The sequence below is a fragment of the Abramis brama genome, assembly GCF_963993115.1.
Source record: "Abramis brama genome assembly, chromosome: 3".
Taxonomy (NCBI): domain Eukaryota; kingdom Metazoa; phylum Chordata; class Actinopteri; order Cypriniformes; family Leuciscidae; genus Abramis; species Abramis brama.
Window position 1 is genome coordinate 53,312,045 of NC_139965.1, and position 22,245 is coordinate 53,334,289.

Consider the following 22,245-nt stretch of genomic DNA (forward strand, 5'->3'; position numbering starts at 1 on the left):
TAAAATCCAGTCAGCGTTACATTTGTCTGTTCCTTCAACAGGACAGTGCAGGAGTGGACTGGTCACCCCCACGAAAAAAGCAGCGGATGGAAATTAAAGTCAACAGCCCACAGTCGGATCCATGCAGCTAAGGCCAAATTGACGATTTATGTAGCATGTTTGCAAAATGTTGTGTAATTTCAGATATTACCATGCCTGACAACATCTCAAAGAGGCAAAAACGTCTCCGGTTACTATCGTAACCTCGGTTCCCTGAGAGGTGGGAACTCCTCCCTTCTCCACTTTCGCTGAAATCTTATGGGCTAACGCCAGCTGGGGACAGCTGGCCAATTGATGTGAAGCATGCAAATACTGACAGGTTAGCGGGCAGTATAAAATGCATGGGCGCGGAAACGACGTCAGAATCTCTTTCTTCACGCTAGAAGTCTTATCTAAGTCATCATGGAAGTTGCAATAGAGGACTACTCACCCGATTTTCCTCTCCGCATCCGATGGCTGCTACATTCCAGATATGTGCGGGTCCCATTGACCCGCCCGACCTTCACCAGTTCTGTGTCACCTGCCTGGACCTCGCCGAGGCGGCACTCACGGACGACACGTGTGCCCACTGCGCCGGGCTGCCAGTGCACGCCCTCAGAGGCAGAAGAGAAGTTGCTCGGGCAACACCGGGGATGAGGCACACTGCTGCCAGCGAGCCGCTGGTGGGTCCTCCCCTGCCCGAAGACGAGTTTGACACTGTCAACTTCGCGGACGATAGCTCGAACCCCCCCCCCCCCCCCCCCCACGTCGTTGTGAACTTCGTCTCCTTCGGAGCTGGCAAGGAAGACGACTCCATGTCGCTCTCGGTGTCGGAAAAGGATTGGGCATCTCAGTCGGACCGCCCCGACCAAGAGGGCCCTGCAGACCTCCAGGAGGAGCTTGTCAGCTTCCTTGGCAAGGCCGTCACGGAGCTGGACCTCGCTTGGAACGCACCGGACAAGCCTGTGAAAAGTAAGTTGGACTTGTGGTTCCTCCAGTCAAGCCACCGCCAGGCCGCATCGAGGAGAAGAACCCCGTTCTTTCCAGACGTGCATGAGAATGTGGTGAACTCGTGGGCTGCACCCCAATCGGCGCGCACCCACTCTGCCACGCAGGCCATGTTCGCGCACGTGGACCGGGCGGAAGCCCACGGGTATGTGCACATGCCCCCCATCGAGGAGACTGTTGCCGCGCACCTGTGCCCGTCTTCCTCTGCAGTGGGTTCGGACCGCAGCCTGCCTTTCAAGCCGTGCAGGTTGAGTGCACGGTGAAACGCCCGGGATAGCCCTCCACGCATCCAGGAAGTGACATAGCGGACGTGTTAGCTCTACGGCCACCGTAGCCACTGATGGCGTGTTTTGACCGGTGTGGTGAACAAATGAGTCCTATTGAAGAGATGAGTCCGAGCTTAGGACCCCATTAGAATGCCTGATCTAAATCTGTTCTCGTGACAACTTGTAGCTAACGTGAGCTGTTTTAGTGTTGTTATGTGGTAGCTTTATGTAGAACTAGTGCAAAATGCCCGTGCAAAATCAGTTTTTGTGTGTGTTTTTAGTAATTGTTGGTTTAGTGTATTTGAGTGCTCATTGTTACAATTAAACAGCAAAAGTTCAGTGACATTTTTATTTGTGCATGGTAGAAAGCACACAGTGAACTCGCTACGCTTGAGCAAACAGTTTGTGAATAGGCTACTACAAATGATACCCGTGAAAGAGACTGTGAACGCATTGAATAGGATATGTTTAGTTGGTGAATAGCATAGGCTACTATTACACAGTAGTGATAACGTTAAGCGCACCAGAATGAAATATAATATTTAGAAGTAAACAGCATAGTAGGGCTGGGCGATATATCGCATGACATTGTTAGGCGCATCTCGTCAGTAAAGCCGTTTCCTTGATTAGTAGTAAATCGCCATCACCTGCTTTCAGATGGAGCGGCATTTACAACACAGAGCCGTAGTTCACTGACAAGCTGAGCCATATCATATTAATTATCGCAGGCGATACGTCCCCGATAATTAATGCGATATGGCTCAGGGAGCAGTGCAAAGTGCCCGTGCAAAATCAGTTTTTGTGTGTGTTTTTAGTAATTGTTGGTTTGGTGTATTTGAGTGCTCATTGTTACAATTACACAGCAAAAGTTCAGTGACATTTTTATTTGTGCATGGTAGAAAGCAAATACTGATACCGACATAATGACAAACAATAAATGTGGAAAATTTAACACTAACAACGAGAAATGTTTAATTTCACAATCTATAGCTTCGGTTAAATACTAGTATATGAAACATAAGTTAAAATACATTAATGACTCATTATAACGTAGTACAAACGTCTTCTATAATAAAGTGATTTTGTATGATTTGTATCCAGGCACTAAAGCGATTACCCATAAAACGTGCTTTGAACCAATCGGATTGCTTGGATCTCTTCAGTAGGACTCATTTGTTCACCACACCGGAGCCCCGTCCCTGCGAGGCTAGAAGCACTGGCGGGAGGGCGGCTTGCAGCGGGCATTGTGTGGTGTTGGCACTCTCGCGCCCTCGAGACGCCATTATAATCATGGGTTGTGGCTCTGCGGCACAGTGTTGGGTGCAAGAGGAAGAAAAAGCTCTTTTTGTGAATGGATACATGTTTTTATTGTGGAACTCACACAAACAGCATTTAAATACATAGCAATCGTCGCCCATAGGAACATGGGGGACATGATGCATTTGAACATGGTGCTTGGGGGGCGGGGCTTCCAGCGCACTTTCTCTCTTCCTCTTGATCACTCCGTCAGGAAGACAGCTTTGTAGCCGAGGATGACGCGCTGGCTCTCTCGCGACGCGGGCTCCTCCTCCAACCCTGACGTTTCCTTCCAGGCCATGACCACTGCTTGTTTCACCTGAACATTTCACCTGAACATTTCACCTGCTACACCTTGTTTCCGGTTTGGGGCGGGGTGCCACGGCGTGCTGTCTAGCCGGTCCTTGAGCCTGGCTAGATGCCGAAGAAGAGCGGGACCTCGCAGATGACTGGAGTGAGTGACGGGGCATCACGTGTCTCATCGCCTTGACGCGCTTTTGCGTCTCGGAAAAACGCTCCGTTACCGACTCCACGGCGTCACCAAAGAGGCCGGAGGGAGTGACTGGAGCGTTTAAGAGCGTATTGCGGTCCAAGTCCTTCAGGTCAGCTAGGGTAAGCCATAGGTGCCTGTTAAAGCCCATGTTGCAGGTTAACCACCACTGTCGATTAATGGGTACATAAATCACTCAAAATATGTATATCATTCTTAAAGACCAGTTTTTACGTTTTTTGGTATTAGCGGGGGTTTTTTTACGCAATTCGGTGATGACGTCACGTTGGGGAGAAGTGGAGGAAAGGTAGCCTCAGCCTAGTATTAGAACTATGGAGAATGAGTAGAGAGTTGGTGAAGTGTCCTGGTGAGTTGCTATCATTTAGCATGCAGCAATGAGCACTGGAGGTAGTCTACGAGCAGCAGTGCACAATAACGACACATTTTTTTTTTTTACTGTCATTGAATAGCACCGAGTGAAAAATCAACGTTTTCTTTATATCTAGTGGCAGTGATCATGACGTTAGTTCAGATAAGTACCGGTAACCTTTGTCATAGTGCTGTAGTACTGGTAAACTTTGTCTTTGTCATCTAGAAATAGAAGGCATCATGCTAGCTATATGGGCGTTTTTAAGCGTTTATCTCTTCCTCCGGTGAAAATGTTGTTGCAAATGTAGCCGCTGCGTGTCTGTCGCTGTGTTTGGCAGGTACTTGTGTGGGCGGTGCCGTCCCATGGAAACTGCGTTGGAAAGCTTGTGCTGTAGGGAAGTGACTGAGTGCGTTTTGGTCGCTGGTCGAGGAGCTCACCCCGCGATCAGATGTCAATCTACCTACTATATATTTCTATCTATTTATCTATCTAGCTGCTAGCTATCTATGCTAATGTTATGCTATCTGGCTGTCTGCCTATCTCTCTCTATACTAGCCTATCTATATCTATCTATCTATCTGTCTGTCTATCTATATATCTAGTCTATCTATCTATATCTATGTATTAACCTATTAATCTATAATCTGCGCTATCTGAATACTCTTGTCTACGACTCGTGTCTCTCTAGTCACTCTCAATGCTCTCAAGGCGGGCTTTGGTAAATTCTCTCCCCAAGGTGACGTAATGCAATGCATTGTGGGGGAAAGGAGAATCGTTGCAAACCGCTGTAAGATAGTACCTACTTTTTCATATTATATTCCGTTTTGTGATACCCAACAACATAAAATACAATGGATAACAGTTTAAATGTTTATTACCAACAAGCAAATTGCACAGATTCGTTGAAAAATTAACCCTGCAACACGGCCTTTAAGGACGATAACAGGCCGCGCGCAGATCCCTGATGACATCCGCGTTAGCTGCGCCGCCGCTGAGGGATTGAAGCAGTTTTGCCTGGAACACCTGGAGTATTGCCATGGCGTGAAGAGCAGAAGCTGCCTCCCTTGCAGATGCATAGGCTTTGTTCGCCTGGTGGGCCGTGAACCTGCACGGCTTGGAAGGCAGGCTGCGGTCCGAACCCAATGCAGAGGAAGACGGGCACAGGTGCGCGGCAACAGTCTCCTCGACGGGGGGCATGCGCACATACCCGTGGGTTTCCGCCCTGTCCATGTGCGCCAACATGGCCTGCGTGGCAGAGTGGGTGCGCGCCGATTGGGGTGCAGCCCACGACTTCACCACGTGCTCATGCACGTCTGGAAAGAACGGGGTTCTTCTCCTCGATGCAGCCTGGCGGTGGCTTGACTGGAGGAACCACAAGTCCAACTTACTTTTCACAGGCTTGTCCGGTGCGTTCCAAGCGAGGTCCAGCTCCGTGACGGCCTTGCCGAGGAACCTGACGAGCTCCTCCTGGAGGTCTGCAGGGCCCTCTTGGTCGGGGCGGTTCAACTGAGACGCCCAATCCTTTTCCGACGGCGAGAGCGACATGGAGTCGTCTTCCTTGCCAGCTCCGAAGAAGACGAAGTTCGCGACGGCGTGTGGGGGGGGATTGGGGTTCGAGCTATCGTCCGCGAAGTTGACAGTGTCGAACTCGTCTTCGGGCGGGGGGAGGACCCACCAGCGGCTCGCTGGCAGCAGTGTGCCTCATCCCCGAGCCACTTCTCCTCTGGCTCTGAGGGCGCGCACTGGAAGCTCGGCGCAGTGGGCGCACGTGTCGTCCGTGAGTGCCGCCTCGGCGTGGGCGAGGCCCAGGCAGGTGACACAGAACTGGTGAAGGTCGGGCGGGTCAATGGGACCCGCACATATCTGGAATGTAGCAGCCATCGGATGCGGAGAGGAAAAACAGAGGTGAGTAGTCCTCTATTGCAACTTCCACGATGACTTAGATAAGACTTCTAGCGTGAAGAAAGAGATTCTGACGTCATTTTCGCGCCCATGCATTTTATACTGTCCGCTAACCTGTCAGTATTTGCATGCATATTCAGTGAAATCGACACTATAATCCGACAGAACAACATAAATAAGGTGGTTTTAGAAAAAAACTCCACCTGGAGCGTGTTATTTGTTGTGCAAAAATACACCGCTCCCGGATCATCGGGTCCAATCAGCGCAGGAGGGTGTGAGATCTGACTGTCAATCACAGGTCGTGCACACGCCACAGATCCCACTCCCCCCTCGCGCACGTTACAATCACATGCACACGCCTGAAGTTCGCACAGTAACGAAGAGTGATGGCGGAAAAGATTCCAATTCCTCGGTTAACCTCAAGAGCTAGGAGGTCAGAGCTTGCAACGTTTCTTCTCGACAGGTAATTGTGCTTTATCAACCATTTACTTTATGAGTACTCCATGGTGTTGATCGATGCTGATGAGACTGGGGCGTTCACAGAAAATCTGGTGCACACGCAATGACCAGCACAAACTTGATGGGAGGGTATTAGTTGATAGTGGGGGAGGGGCATGAGAGTTGTAAACATTCAAAATTTTGGCTAAGTCCACTCAATCTTCCAGGGTTGCCGACGGCAGCTTTAACAAAATCTCAGAGAGGAGCACAGAAGCTTCTGTAAGTCTCTTATATCTCTTGTTTTTACTTATTTTAAAATGTATTCAGACAAGTAAACATTGCCTTTAACAATGAAAAAAAAGATAAGCCTTTAGATTTAATCTAAAGCCCCTTTCACACAGCGCAATGATCCCGGCAAATTACCAGGAAATTGCCAGAACGCCTTCTGTGTGAACGCAACCATGACCCGGGATTGATGCCGGCATCGATGCCGGGTTGGGGACCTAGTAACATTGCCGTGTTCAGTCCCGGAACGTGCGCTGTGTGAACAAAAGCCGTAATAATGGTTAAAGGTTCTATAAAGGTTTTTAAGCAGTAACTCATCCAATTAATAATTTGTCTTTCAATTAATTTTACCATTATTTGTTTTATTTTTTAGGTAATATTTTTTTCGTTCAAAACATTGTTCAATGTAAATATTTTTCATTTAGAGCTCAACTAAGAAATATTTTTTTCGACCAATGTACAATTTCAAGGTTACACAAAGGCCAGCGCATGGGCATTTACACAAATCTCAACCAGTCACCAGACCGCTCTTCAAGTCTACGTTCCGTGGATCATTTTCCTGCACCGGAGAGAATCATTGGATGCATCGCGGATAAACTGAAGTAAGTGAAACAAACAACCATTTAAATGTGCTGCTGTATTAAGTAGCCTGTAAATTTTATGCCAGACATGTTGCTCTACTGACTTTCTCTGGTAGATAAGTACATGTACGTTACGTTAGCTTGAAAATGTTAACTTGGTGTTAGCTAGCTTAGTTTACACTAGGTAAGTTAACGTTAATATGTAGACGTTAATCAATTCCTGACCGATTGCAAAAGGGAGCATAAGTTTACCCGTGGCTTATTTTGATTTTACAATGGTAGTTAACGTGAATGTTTAATCATTGAACGTATCTCGAGTCAGCGTCATAAGAATAAAAACCGAAGAAGTTAACCTGATCAACAACTAACTTAAGTGAATGAGCTACATGTAAAGGGACTGGCTCACACGTGTAATTAATGGTAACGTTAGCTAACAGTTGTGACTTGTGACACACACAATGGTCATTTATTTATGGCTTGTATGCATAGCAGTTGCTGCACTGGCGCCATTCGGTTGATGTCAGTATGTCAGTTGGTTTTCAAAAAAGTGTAGTGCAGAGACACTGGGGGGCAGTAAAAAAAAATAATTAATTAATAGGGTTGACGCACTATTGAATCATATTGTAATGATTATTATATCAACTGATAATGTATGGGAGGAGCTAGAGCTCCAGCTTCCCCTCCTTGGATCTAGTGGGCGGGGCCGCGCAGGCGCAGGTATAGTCCGTTTGTACTACCTGTGCAACTTCTATCTCACGGTAAGAAAACTTTGAACTTTGATATGTATATAAAATCTCAATCTTACATGTATTGGTGTCTCGATATGACTATTAATGTTATTATTTTCTGACTCCCTGCAATATTAATCGGGAGTAGGTTAACTTTCGCGATAAACATTATTGATTGCTAATATGTGCTAGCATTCTCCCATCCCCCACAAGTGGTATGTAGTGTGTTTAATCATAGTTTTTATTTATTTTATTTAAATATTTGTTTAACCTGCACAGATGCATCAGACAATACTTTTGCGAGGACAGGATCCCCCGCTGTCTAACGAGAGATGCACAGTGTGCTGCTTAAAATATCACTGTGCATACTGTTAATCGGTGTACAGATGGTGCCCAACCCGAATGAGACTTTTACCGCCGCCGTTCCCGCGGCGGTAAAATTGGGATGTGTATTTGCTGCCTTTTACCGCTGAGTGGCGCTGTAATCACAGACTTTGAAAAGTGTCAGTTTATTCTCTTTATGACGTAATATGCCGCGGCAGTAATCTGAGCTGAGGTCACAGATAAATTCAAGATTACGGTGACGCATTGCTGCCACATACATATTATTTTTTCCCCTCAATTATGTCGTAATAACGAGATCTTATGTCGTTTTAACGACATCTTTTCTCGTAATAACGAGATCTTATGTCGTTTTAACGACATCTTTTTCTCGTAATAACGAGATCCATATGTCGTTAAAACGACATCTTTTTCTCGTAATAATGAGATGCTATGTCGTTAAAACAACATATTTTTTTGCCCTTATAAGGACATGTGTAGTCATGTACAAAATATGCCTTTATCCACATAAAATTGACAGCCTATCGCGCCTTTATCACACTTTTACGTTCAAAAAGCTTAAGCAAACATAGCAGCCCCCAATCATGCAAAATTAATCAATGAGGCCCTTTTTTTAAAATATATTTTATATAGGCCTATAAGTTGTTGTTTTTTTATATGATATATTAGGCTATATAATAAGATTTATTTTGTTAATAGGCTATATCTTAATTACCTAGAGATATAATTAAACAAAAAGTTGTCAAAACACATCTAACAGAACATAGCCTAAGTTGTTTATTTTTTACAACATTGTGTTCTTATTTTGTTTAATTAACGAAATGTCAATCTTCGTCTTTATAACAGAAGATACAATACAATACAAAAATCTTCAAGATGTATAACGGATTGTCATCTTATAAACAGTCCTTTGGAATGGAATAATAAACCCTTATAATAAAGAAAAAGCTTCAGTGATAAAGATCAATTGCTGTACACACAGAAAAGCAGATGAGCCCAGAATATGAACGCAATGCATTTAATTATACGTTAAGCGGTTTCCTTCCATAGAAACCCTTTATTATAAAGAAAATAAAGGTGGCTCTTAACGTGTCTTTCTATGGGAGGATGGGATTGCGATGCAGCAAATCCTTTAAATGGTATTCAATGCAAAACAAAAATGAAAAATACAAGTAGCCAATAAAATAAACAAATTATTGTGGCATTAATTAGCCCATAAACAATATTTATTTTAAAGCCTAAACGAATTTGTTTAAAGAAAAACACCAGCGTTGGGCGTTTATCTGTATAGGCTAAGTGTTTCAGCCGCCCTTTTCAAACTGGCGCAAGAAAATGCAATAGAATTTGATTTGTTAAACATGAAGAGGACTTATCAGTCTGGCATGGCCGCTCGCTCTAACGTTAACCTAGATAAATGTTCGCTATTATTAAGCGCATATCCGAGTGTTTGTGCGGAGTGTGGAGCGCGCACTGCATGACATGGATGCGCCGGTGCCATCACTCGCATTTTCCTATCAACAGTGGAAACAACTTAAAATACTCCATTTCTGGTCATACAGAATATAATAATACATCAGTCGCAACTACTTTTATTTGTGTAAACTCACAACAACAAGAAAACGTTGTGCTTTTGTAAAATAAAAGAAAACGAACAGGACGCGCTTTCATGATCTGTGAATTGGAGCGCGCCTCACAGACATGAGAAATATAACTAACTATATAAAGTTTATTAAAAAAAAATTTCCACCAACGAAAAAAATCCAATCGAAAGCAAATACGGTACCATCTGATTATGTAATCCTGTCCGTGATAGGCGCATATGGGCTACATTACAGCGGAGATGTATGGAGATATGTTTGCAGGGTGCCTAACCGCACTGATTTAGAAAAGACTAGGTCATTAATAAACAATTAAAATGCTTTGTTATTTTTTTCAGACACATTTATTATATCATTAGTCTACTTTTGCCAGTGCTTTGCGGCAAGTTTTGCATGCGCTTGAGCGCGGAATGGCTATAGCCATATATGAACACAGGATTGAATATAAACGTGTGATTAGTCCTAATTGCTTAAATGAATGACTACTAGTCTAGAAAATCCTTTAGTCTATGGCAACTCTAATCAATAGCCTACATTTAATATTTGACATTATTTAATTAGTAGGCTAATTAGTATCCAGCTCTTTACATTAAATTAGTTGAGTTAGCATAATTAGTTAATGAACTAATAAAATAATAAAATAAAGTTTAAATTAAGATAATACCGGTAACCATATATTTCTTTATTCCACCACCACACAAAGGACTGTTTATAAGGTGACAATCCGTTACATGTGAAGATTGTATATGGCTGTATCTTGAAGATTTTTGTATTGTATTGTATCTTCTGTTATAAAGACGAAGATTGACATTTCGTTAATTAAACAAAATAAGAACACAATGTTGTAAAATATAAACAACTTAGGCTATGTTCTGTTAGATGTGTTTTGACAACTTTTTGTTTAATTATATCTCTAGGTAATGAAGATATAGCCTATTAACAAAATAAATCTTATTATATAGCCTAATATATCATATAAAAAAAAAACTTAGGCCTATATAAAATATATTTTTAAAAAAGGGCCTCATTGATTAATTTTGCATGATTGGGGGCTGCTACTGTTTGCTTAAGCTTTTTGAACGTAAAAGTGTGATAAAGGCGCGATAGGCTGTCAATTTTATGTGGATAAAGGCATATTTTGTACATGACTACACATGTCCTTATAAGGGCAAAAAAATAGCCTATGTTGTTTTAACGACATAGCATCTCATTATTACGAGAAAAAGATGTCGTTTTAACGACATATGGATCTCGTTATTACGAGAAAAAGATGTCGTTTTAACGACATAAGATCTCGTTATTACGAGAAAAAGATGTCGTTAAAACGACATAAGATCTCGTTATTACGAGAAAATATGTCGTTTTAACGACATAAGATCTCGTTATTACGAGAAAAGATGTTGTTAAAACGACATAAGATCTCGTTATTACGACATAATTGAGGGAAAAAAATAATATGTATGTGGCAGCAATGCGTCACCGTACAAGATAAATATTGTGGTTAAATGAATTCAAATTCATTAAATTTAAACAAAGTAGACACACGTTAACATTGTGTGCCCAGTTTTTCTATAATTTAGAAAGGCTATGTCAATAGGTTACTTGTCATTTACTTCGTGTTGTTTTAATGTGTTTGTAGATTTATTAACTGAAACATAACAGTGAAATAAATTAAAATAATTTACCGTAAAATTAAAACATTTTCAGGACTTGCAGTTACTAACCGATGTTAGTCGGTTTAAGCATTCTTTGTTATATTCAGAATTAAATAGGCTTACATGTTGTTATGATTATCAATTGAATTCTTTAATAAATAATCAATCACAATGCCTATTACTGCCGCAGCAAAAATAAACCAGTCGAATTTCAAAGTCGTTCGCGAAATGACTAGGCTAAACAAAACAGCAGCAACTGCGGCATTTTAAAAGGTAAGTTTCCTATATGTTTATTTTAAAAAAAATAATAAAAAAAACATGACGCAAGATCTTGTAAAAAAAAAAAACGTTTTTCATTATTTGAACAAAAATGAGACTGATTGAATATGTAAAAATATAAACAAACAAAGCAGAGAATAAAACAAACTTTTAGGGAAAAAATATAGGCCTATTATGCTACAACAGAATTGGTTAACATTAACGAAAGCAAAATATGTAAAAATACATTTCAAACAAACTAAAACAAAACAAATTCGTGGCCGAGTGGTAGGCTATAACTTACATTTCAATAATTCAGATGACACGGGTTCTAATCCCGAACAAACATGGGCTACTTTTTTATTATTAATGCAGAGAGATTTGATAGTTCTAAAATATTGCTACACCATATTGTTTTTTTCTCCTATAGCCTATATTAAATATTTTATATTTATAAAATAAAATTACCATTCATTTCCATTTTACATTAGGGACAATTTTTATCCAACAGAATGGCTGAATTAACATCTGCATAATAATAATAATAATAAATAAATAAATAAACAGCACAAGGTCTTGTAAAAACACTTTTTTTATAATTTTTTCGACACATAATTTCGAGACAGTAAATTGCCAATGTTAAAAAACATAAGCAAATAAAAAAAGAATATAACAAACTTTTAAAACAGAGAAAATAGTAGACCTAGGCTATTCAGACGATAGCTCTGTGGTCAATGCATTAACAATAGCCTCTCGGAGCTTCAAACGATCTGAGATCGAATCTCAGTGTAGCCGACAGTGTTTATGTTTTTCCATTCTTGATGCTTAAATATGCATCTGTTTATTAAAGTCAATCATCTTGTTTAATTATCAATTTACAAAGTAAATTTGCTACATTCCAGTTGAGCCGCTGCAAAGACGACACATCTGATGAAGGAAGACTGTCAGCCGATTGCACCAGAAAATTAAGATGATGAAGCACTCTTTAATCTGCTAAATTATTTTTTTTGTGTGTGTGAATCATTCACGAGATTGAGATGACTGACAGTGATACCCGGCCATAGCAACAGAAGACATTTTTCAAAACAGATCGAACAAATCAGAAAAATACTTTCAATACAGTATTGCTTTCAATTAAAAAATAAACAATGAAAATGTAAAAGAAAAAGAAAATTAATTAAGTTTGAAAACCCATCGCACATTTCAAGGTATGAATAAAGTGTCGGAACAGTTTATTTATTTAAACAGGGTTGCATCGATAGAGTTTATTCCCTTTGTGATGCAAAATAAGAAACACAATCTTATTCTTGCAACATTTTAAATTTCTATTGTCAAAGAAATTGCAGCTAAATTAAAAAATTAAAACGGTACAAAACGAAAAAAGTTCAAAGCAACATAAATTAAGAACAGGCGTTTTTCTTTGTCTCTCTCTCTCGCGCTGGATATTTTTTTAGTAAGTTTGGTCTCCCTCACTGCGCGCGGCGGGTCTTTCTCGAAATTAAGCATTTCAGCGTAAAAAAACACCATACAGCTGATAATACTGTATATGTCGCTGTGTGTCATCCACACAAATCACGAAAGAAAAAACTGTAACAAATAGCTTTTGTTCCTTCAAAGATACAACATGCCTTGCTGAATTCACCTTACAATAAAACGAGGTGGGTCGCGAATTAAAGAGCTCTGTATCTGCTAAATTGAAATTGTGTGTGGAAAACCTTTAAATACAATCAATAAAACTACAATATATAATTTAATAAGATATAGGGCCTACTGTACATAGACTATGGACTTTTGGAGATTTTGAGATTAATCCTTAAAAGAACTTTGCCTTTGCCTACTCATCAGGCTGGCTCCGACACTCTCCATATGAAAGACGGAACATTAACACCTCTGTCCTGCACCCCCACGATAAAGCAACTATTGCTTTCTCCAAACCCCCCACAGACTAGCTGAGTTTGCAAAACAAAACAAAGAGTTTGCCACTCGTCGTGGTGTGCCAAAACACTTCATTATAAACTTCAATATTTCATTCAAAACAATCTCAAAACGCTTTGTGACATTTTGAAAAGCCGCAGATGCATTACTGCCACTGGAACCATGAACGCAAATACTGGTTCTGATTTTATTGTTTGTCGTTTAAACGTCATACATATATTTTAACAGAACTGCTTTTGAAATTACGATTGGAATTTTTATAGGCTACAGAAGTAAAGTCATTGTATAATATTTGTTCCTTAGTGTAAAATGGAAATGCATGGTGATTTTATTTTGTAAATAGGCTATAAGCAAAAAACTATGTTTTAGAACTAGACAAATCTCTCTGCATCAACAATAGACTATAAAATGCATTAATAGGCTAATATAAAAATATCAGTAGTCCAAGTTAGTTCGGGATTCGAACCCGTGTCATCTAAATGATCGTAACGTAAGTTCAACCACTCGGCCACGATTCACTCGTTGCGACATGGCCTAACGTTCCAGTGTGTGTTCGCTCACAAGAGCGAGAAGCGCTCTTCATTCAAATGAACGCGCCGCCGCGTTTGTCGAACACTATCAACATGCCAGAATAAAACCTGGCTTTAGAACAATGCATAGCGTGAGACATAAGGTGTCTCAACTGTACACAGTCTACCCTATACAGTGTGAATTCGTTACAAGGTTTCATTTAATTAAATTAATGTGCAGCAATTTGTACAAATAGAGTATATAGGCCTACTATACTGTTGTAGCCATTAAATAATCTCATTAAGTATCATATTTGTTAAAATATTATAATGTTATTTTGTTCCATCTATGTTGAATATGAAAAGTGAACAGCACGAGTAAGATAGGATGCATTATATCGAGAGATGGATATGGAGTGGGTCAGACATGATTTTGACCACTTCATTAAGTTTTGTTTAGTAGAAAACCTTTCTTTAAAGTGAATTTCGTTTTCTATAAATTGTATCTTAATTTTAATCAATTTTTCATCAACCAATTGCCTGTATTTAATAAGTAAGAGAAGCAAATATAACAGACACTAATCATGGAGGCGCCCGCGCGGTCACTTGCATTGCATGTCAGCTGGAGCGCATCTCATCCTCCTAACTTAACGAAACTCAGCGTATGCCTCACACAGACATGAGAAATACATAAAATACACAAAGCTTGAAATGTCTTCAAACGAAATAATTCAAAACGAAAATAAAAAGGCTACTCTCTGATTATGTCTTTATGTGCATTTCTCTCTAGGTGCGTTCACTACAAATTTGGCGATCGTCAACTTCATCTTTGCAGTCGACACTGTCAGAAAACACTAGTTTATTGATAAAAATCAATGCACGCATCACCGGATTTACAAATACACATCTTGCTTGTTGCACGCACACATATTATGTCGAAAAAACGAAATATTATGTTGAAATAACATTATTATTAATAATACATCTTTTAGAATATTTGATTAAATGCTGATGGTTGCGCTTGTTCAATTTAATAAAATTAAAACTTTAATTGTGATAATTAAAATAATTGAAAATTAAATATTTAGTGGCCAAGTTTTGCTAATTTATTATATAGGCTATTATATGCCTATTGCCTATATTAAGTAGGTCATATTAAGACAAGGCATATATTAAGTTATTTTAGCTGTTATAAAAATAAATCTAACGAAATCTAAAATCTAAATCTAATAAATCTAAAAAAAAAATCTAACGCCAATTCAACATGCCAGAATAAAACCTGATTTTTGAACAATGTGTAACGCCACTCGGCCTGGTGTGCCATAGGGCTGTCAACGAATATTCTAAATTCGAATATATATTCGAATAGTTTTAAAAAACAGGAATTCGAACGTGAAAATTAATATTCGAATGTGAATTTCGAATATGGAAAAACACGCCCGCGGAAGCAGAGGCGCGGCTGTCTGCTTTGCGAGTGGGCGCGCGCGCTGCCTGAGGGACATCACACGAGTCGCACTGTCTAGCACAGCGTCACTGCTGAAAGTTGACAGTGCACTAAAAAGACAATGGAATAAATTGCAGTCAGTTTTTCCTTTTTTTAATACAAGCACCAAGAATGTAAGTAGCCTTTTTCTTTTTTAATAGCACTTTATTTTTTATGAACCTCAGGGTAAAATTTCTTTGTTGTCACATTTCTCGGAATTGTGTGCCTCATTTTATTTAACGTTAAACAGAAAAGTTCCATGTTTACCACAGCACAGCTCGCTCGGAGCGTTCAATGTCGGTTATACTGTAAAACTTCAATTAATGTTAATAAATTTGTTTCAATCACTGAATAAATCCTGCTATATTTGGGACAAGAGTCGCGACCTTAAATTGCTTGCACAAAACTCTTGATCAGCACTCAACATGTGCTTATTGTTGTTGTTAATTTAAACCGTTATGCGCAGAGAGAGAGAGAGAGAGAGATCGAGAGAGAGAGAGAGAGAGATCTATCTGCGGCCTTGGCCATTAGTTTATTTACTTGGTTTTGTGTTGGTAATACTAATACATTGTCAAATATGTTTAAACTTAAATTTACTACCTATACAAGTAGTTATGTCTCTTTGTATTAATTTGTCCTGTTATTGACGTAATGCGCATCATTGACAAAATGCGCAACCAGATGTTCGAATAGTTCGAATATTCGTGTGTTTTTTAGAGGGAATATTCGAACGTCATTTTTGAGCAATTTTGACAGCCCTAGTGTGCCAAAACACTACATTTTAAACTTCAATGTTTAATTCAAAACAATCTCAAAACGCGTTGTGACATTTTTTTAAAGCAGTAGCCTAGCCAATATAGATTAAGGGCATTGAAACCAGGATCTTAACTAAAACGCATTCCGCGTATTATGCCACACTACTCCATGTATTTTTTTTTTTTAAGGACTGCTTTTGAAATCACTATAAATTACTATCCGATTGTATCGCTCACGAGAGCTCTTCATTTATCTAATTCCTCAATAGAATAGTAAAAATATTCAGCGTCATTGCTCCTAATATCGTCTCTATTTTTAACTTTTGATTCTATTTTTTCAGTTCTAAAATTGATTCTATCTTTGGTTCTATTCTGTTGTAGCCTTATAGGCCTATTTATATATATGAAAAATATGCCTATTAGGCTTAGGGTTTTATATTCAACCCACTTACATTTTAAAATACGGCAATTGCTGCTGATTTGCACAATGTCCCTTTGCGCCACCTGGCGGTCATTTCGGGAACGACTTTGAAATGCGGCTGGTTTATTTTCGCCGCGGCGGCTGGCGCGGCGGTAATAGGCATTCTGGTTGGGCACCATCTGTATAACCATTTACACGAGCTCAGAAATCATGTAGCTAATCACATGCGAAATGCAGTGCAACAAGAAGGTATGTGAATTATTTAAATTATACTGTGTGTGAAAAACATGTTTGTTGAACATTTCTGTTTTTGCATGTCATAGTAATTTCTTCCTAGCATTTAAAACTAAAAACATTGTTCATTTAGGCTAATATCGTTTCAGACTAAGTCGTTTGAGTACGTGTGTGTTGTGAGTTATCTGTGAGTTATCTGAGTTCTTATATCAGTGTTAAAGGGATAGTTCACCCAAAAATGAAAATTCTGTCATCATTTACTCACCCTCAAGTTGTTCCAAACCTGTATGAGTTTCTTTGTTCTGCTGAACACAAAGGAAGATATTTGGAAGAATGTTTGTAACCAAACAGATCTCGGTCCCCATTGACTACCATAGTATATTTTTTTCCTACTATGGAAGTCAATGGGGACCGAGATCTGTTGATTACAAACATTCTTCCAAATATATTCCTTTGTGTTCAGCAGAACAAAGAAACTCATACAGGTTTGGAACAACTTGAGGGTGAGTAAATGATGACAGAATTTTCATTTTTGGGTGAACTATCCCTTTAACTTCTCGTTCTCTTGTTGGACAAAAGTGCCACATTAATACTAACAAAGTGCGATCGTAAATCCTTCAATTTATGGTCTAAGCACAACAGTTAGTATCTCCGTGCTGTCAACTGGACCTTATATCAAGCGTGGCTTGTATTTCTGACGGCTTTCGCAGGTCTGGAGGACTTGGATTATCCTACCTGGCTGGACTGTGGAAGCTGTCTTGGTGAAGCTGTCTGTAGAAGCTGTCCGTGTGGTCTTTATGGATACGAATCCTTCAAGATGAATGGAAGTGCTTCTTTTTGCCTCTGATGTGGTTTTATTTTTATTTTTATTGTTTTAGACCTTGCTGTTCTTGATTTTATCTTATTTTCCATAGCATCGCGTAACTTCACTGTGCCCATTTTCCTGTTTACATCTGACGTCAAGTACCTCTTTTCATCCGTCCCAGGAGAGCGAATAACTGGAGTGGATTACCTACAAAGTGGATTTGGATTCCACTGCTGCACTCGCCTACCGGTACTTTACTATGGAGGGCTTTATTGGTGCTTTTGGAGAAAAGATGAAGGGGTTGACTCGAATGCTGTGTTTTTTCATTGTACTGTGCCTATTTAGCCATTACAGTACTGAAGGTGGTTTTCACGGGTATGACAAACCATATTTAGCGACTCCACTTATGGTCACAGCACACAGAGGAACGTGTGCATCTGGCTTTGCACTAGAGGTGCCGTGTGCCAGACTGTCCTCTATACTCCAGTCCTGTTTTTGCATCGAAGACCTGGGGCCCTATCTTGCACCCAGCGCAATTGACTTTGTACACCGACGCATGTATCATTCCTATTTTGCACCCGCGCAAAGCGCGCTTTTCCCTCCACAAAAGCACGTCGCTAAACTAGGGAATGAACTTGCGCTCCCTGGGCGGTTCAGCGCAAAAAAGGAGGCGTGTTCCGGCGTAAACGTTCCTTCATGCTATTTTGCAGGTTTAGAAAACAATTGCGCCACTAACCAGGAAAAAATAGTTTAAAGTCAATGGCGGGTTATTCATATGCTATTTTAAGGGCGCATGCTTGGCCATAATCAATGTAGCGTGTGCACAGCGCGCATACACTTTGATTCTCTCATCTACACAGAAGCAGCAGTTTTCATTTTTGCAAATCATATATTATTACGATAGATAGATAGATAGATAGATAGATAGATAGATAGATAGACAATTTATTATAAAAGCATAGGCTACATCTAGCTTACACATTTACCCAAATTATCATACGCCTTTTTAACCGAAGTAAATTTTAATCCCCAACGTCCCTGACGAGAGCGTTGCTCTCCTTGGCTGTGAACCGCTTCTGGCGCGCGCCTGGCAAATCCGCCGTTATAATAGGAATCCGCTTTAGAACAAAGCGCGCCTGCTCTTAAAGGGAATGTGAGATGACGCTCTGATTGGTTTATTTCACGATACGCCCAAACCACACCTATGAATAATGAAGCTACTTCAGACCAACCCATTTTAGATTTGCGCCTGGCGCAAGAGTCATTTATCCCGCCGGGAAAATAGCAACAGCGCCAAGACCCGCCCACAAAGTTACTTGCGCTTTGCGCTTTGACACTTGCGTTTCAGATCGTTAAAATAGGGCCCCTGGTCTGTTTGTCCAGTGTTATGGCTCTTCAGGATAATTTTGCAATCTCTATAAGTGCAGAGGCGTCGCAATAGGGCAGGCAAGCCAGGCAATTGCCTGGGGCCCCGCATTTTAAGGGAGCCCCTGAGGGCTGATCATTCAAACAATCAGGAATGTTAATATAAAGACGCAGCAACATCTCCGCATCCCCCTTATTGGGGCCCCTCTCTCGTTACCTGTTTATGCTTTTACCGTCTCGCCTCAGCAGCCTTTTTCAAACTGGAGCAGCGATAAATGTTCACTATTATTAGGCGCATATCCAAGTGTTTGAGCAGAGTGTGGAGCGCGCACTGCATGACATGGAGGCGCCGACGCGATTACTTGCATTTTCCTATAAACAGTGGAAATAACTTAAAATACTAAATTTCTGGCCATACAGAAAAGAATAATGCATCAGTCACAACTACTTTTATTTGTGTAAACTCACAATAACAAGAAAACTTTGTGCTTTTGTAAAATAAAATGAAACAATCAGGTTTTTCCTTTCATGGACTGTGAATTGGAGCGCGTCTCAAAAATAAACAGAAACACAGCATATAGGCTACTAGCCTCACATACATGAGAAATATATCTATATAAAGCTTGAAATGTCCACTTTTAAACAATACTTTTTCTATAGTTGACATTATTTCATTAGTAATAAGTATCCAGCTCTTTACATTAAACTTGAGTAAACAATTAGTTAATGAACTAATAAAACAATAAAACAAATATTAAATTAAGATGCTAACTATATATTTCTAAATATACTTTTCTGTTATAAAGATGAAGATTGACATTTCGTTAATTAAAAAAATAAGCACACAGTGTTGTAAAAAATAAACAACTTATGTTCTGTTAGATATTCTGTTTTGACTACTTTTTGAATTTTGTATAATAATATCTCTAGGCAATGATATATTAACATAAAAAAAGATATATTAACAAAAAAATCTTATATATTATATAAAACATATATAAAATACATATATATAAAAAGGGCCTCATTGATTAATTTTGCCTGGGGCCCCCACTCAGTGTTGGTTCGCCTCTGTATAAGTGACCACTGGAATTTTAAAATAGTAGAGACAAATTCTAAAGATTATAATGTTAACTCATTTAGGCAGAGGTGCTTGATTGTTTTATTAGGGGTTCAAGCACGAAGTGCTGAAACCCTATTGTAATTGTCCTGATTTTTATTAGGGGTTCAAGCACGAAGTGCTTGAGTTTGAGCACCTATTAGACAAGGTTAACGGAGGCTGATCGGAACGAAACTCGATGGGCATGTTCGACTCATGGCCCAAGAGGTCTGTAAGAATTTTGAAAGAAATCGGCCACTAGTTGGCGCTAACGAGTTTTTTCGGCTCTGTAATCACGTGGTGTTGCATACATCCACACAATATGCATATCAGTTGATAGATCTCCTCATACTGAACAACTTTGCCTCAAGAACCATTGCTGTCAATCAAACCGTTCATTTAATATTCGCAAACATGTTAAAAACCTACTTTTGCGAACTAGTCCTAGGTTTTTTGCCCAATCGGAACCAAACCAGTCTAGGACAATTCTCTGGACTCTCTAGATCAATAATTATCAAAAAAAAGTTGAACTTTTGCATTTGGATGGCTGTAATAGGGTCATTTATAAAATGGGCGTGGCAAAATACACTAAAAAGCCTATAAATCCTAAATGAAAACTCAAAACTTCACAAAAATTGGTGAGCATATGTCACATAACATCATTAACAAGCATGCCGAATTTTATGGACATCGGACCAAAGGTGGCACTATAACTGTTAAAAAGCTTTAAAACCACATATTTCCTATGGTAAATTGCCTGTATTGGCTGTAAATGGACTTTTCAATCTATTATTTCAGTGGTTAAAAGCTTTCTAAATAAACCTTAATGTCTTAAATGCTTATGTGCTTAAAGGCCTTAAATGCTTGAACCCCGATAAATGCTGCTTGCAGCTTTAATTATTATTATTCTTCTGCCGTAAAACGCATCGTGCAGCCCAAACCATAAGTGTTGGAGACTTGAAACTTTGCCAGATGGTAGTACAAAAATCGAGGAAAGGTTCAGAGATTATGACCTCGATTGGCCCATAGGTGGCACTATAGCAACCAAAAGCGCGAAACTGCTCATAACTCCTAGACCGTATGTAGTAGACTCAAATGTCTTAGATCACTGGAAAGCTGGACACCTGACGAACAAAACGTATATCACCGATTTCATTTCCGGTATGCAAATTTTTCCGCCATTTTGAATTTTGTCAAAAACCTACTTTTGCGAACTAGTCCGTGGTTTTTTGACCGATCGGAACCAAACCAGTGCAGAAATGTTCTCTGGAGTCTGATTATCAATAATCATCGAAAAAAGGTTGAAATTTCGATTCACGGTCGCAAGGGGGCGCAGAATTAACGTTGTGGGAGGAGCCTATTTTACTAAAACGGCTTTAACTCCAGAAGTAAATGAGGTATCTTCACCAAACTCAGTACACATGTGTAATAGGTCAATCTGAGGTTACAGTAAAAAAATTGCGACAATTGGCCACATGGTGGCGCTAAAACATGAAAAAAACATAAAACAGGCTATAACCACCTGACTGTTAGTCCGATTGACTTGAAAATTGGTATGCAGTGTCTTGGTCCAAGGTGCCATGTATGTCTATGAGGACATTGGTGTATCTCGAAAAACATGGCCGCCATTGGCCAATGAATTTGAGCACCTATTAGACAAGGTTAACAGAGACCGATCGGAACGAAACTTGCTGGGCATGTTTGACTCATGGCACTAGAGGTCTGTAAGAATTTTGAAAGAAATCGGCCACTAGTTGGCGCTAACGAGTTTTATGGCTCTGTAATCACGTGGTGTAACACTCATCCACACAATATGCATATCATTTAATAGACCTGCTCATGCTGAACAACTTTGCCTCAAGAACCATTGCAGTCAATCAAACCGTTCGTTAAATATTCGTAATTATGTTAAAAACCTACTTTTGCGAACTAGTCCTAGGTTTTTCGCCCGATCGGAATCAAATCAATCTAGGACAATTCTCTGGACTCTCCTGATCAATAATTATCAAAAAAAGTTTAACTTTTGCATTTTTCGCATGGCTATAATAGGGTCATAAAGAAATTGGGCATGGCAAAATGCACTCAAAAGCCTATAAATCCTAAACGAAAACTCAGAACTTCACAAAAATCGATGAGCATATGTGTCATAACATGCTAAAGAAGCATGGGAAATTTTATGGAGATCGGACCAAAGGTGGCGCTATAACTGTTAAAACGCTTTAAAACCATATATTTCCTATGGCAAATTGCCTGTATTGCCTGTGAATGGTCTTTTCCATCTATGATCTTATAATTTTCATATAATAATGTTCAAAACCAGTGCAGTACAATTCTCTGGACTCTCTAGATCAATAATTATAAGAAAAAGTTGAACTTATTCATTTGGATGGCTATAATAGGGTCA

At 39.7% G+C, this 22,245-nt stretch overlaps 1 protein-coding gene across 1 annotated transcript in view; it reads right to left on the reverse strand.

The window, feature by feature from the left end:
* Positions 1-17,599, reverse strand: part of adcyap1a (adenylate cyclase activating polypeptide 1a) — a 71,114-nt gene extending 53,515 nt beyond the window's left edge. The window contains exon 1 of the mRNA XM_084110336.1: positions 17,308-17,599. The gene's annotated coding sequence lies outside the window, so the exon portion shown is untranslated. The remainder of the gene's footprint in view (positions 1-17,307) is intronic.
* Between the last annotated feature and the right edge of the window lie 4,646 nt (positions 17,600-22,245).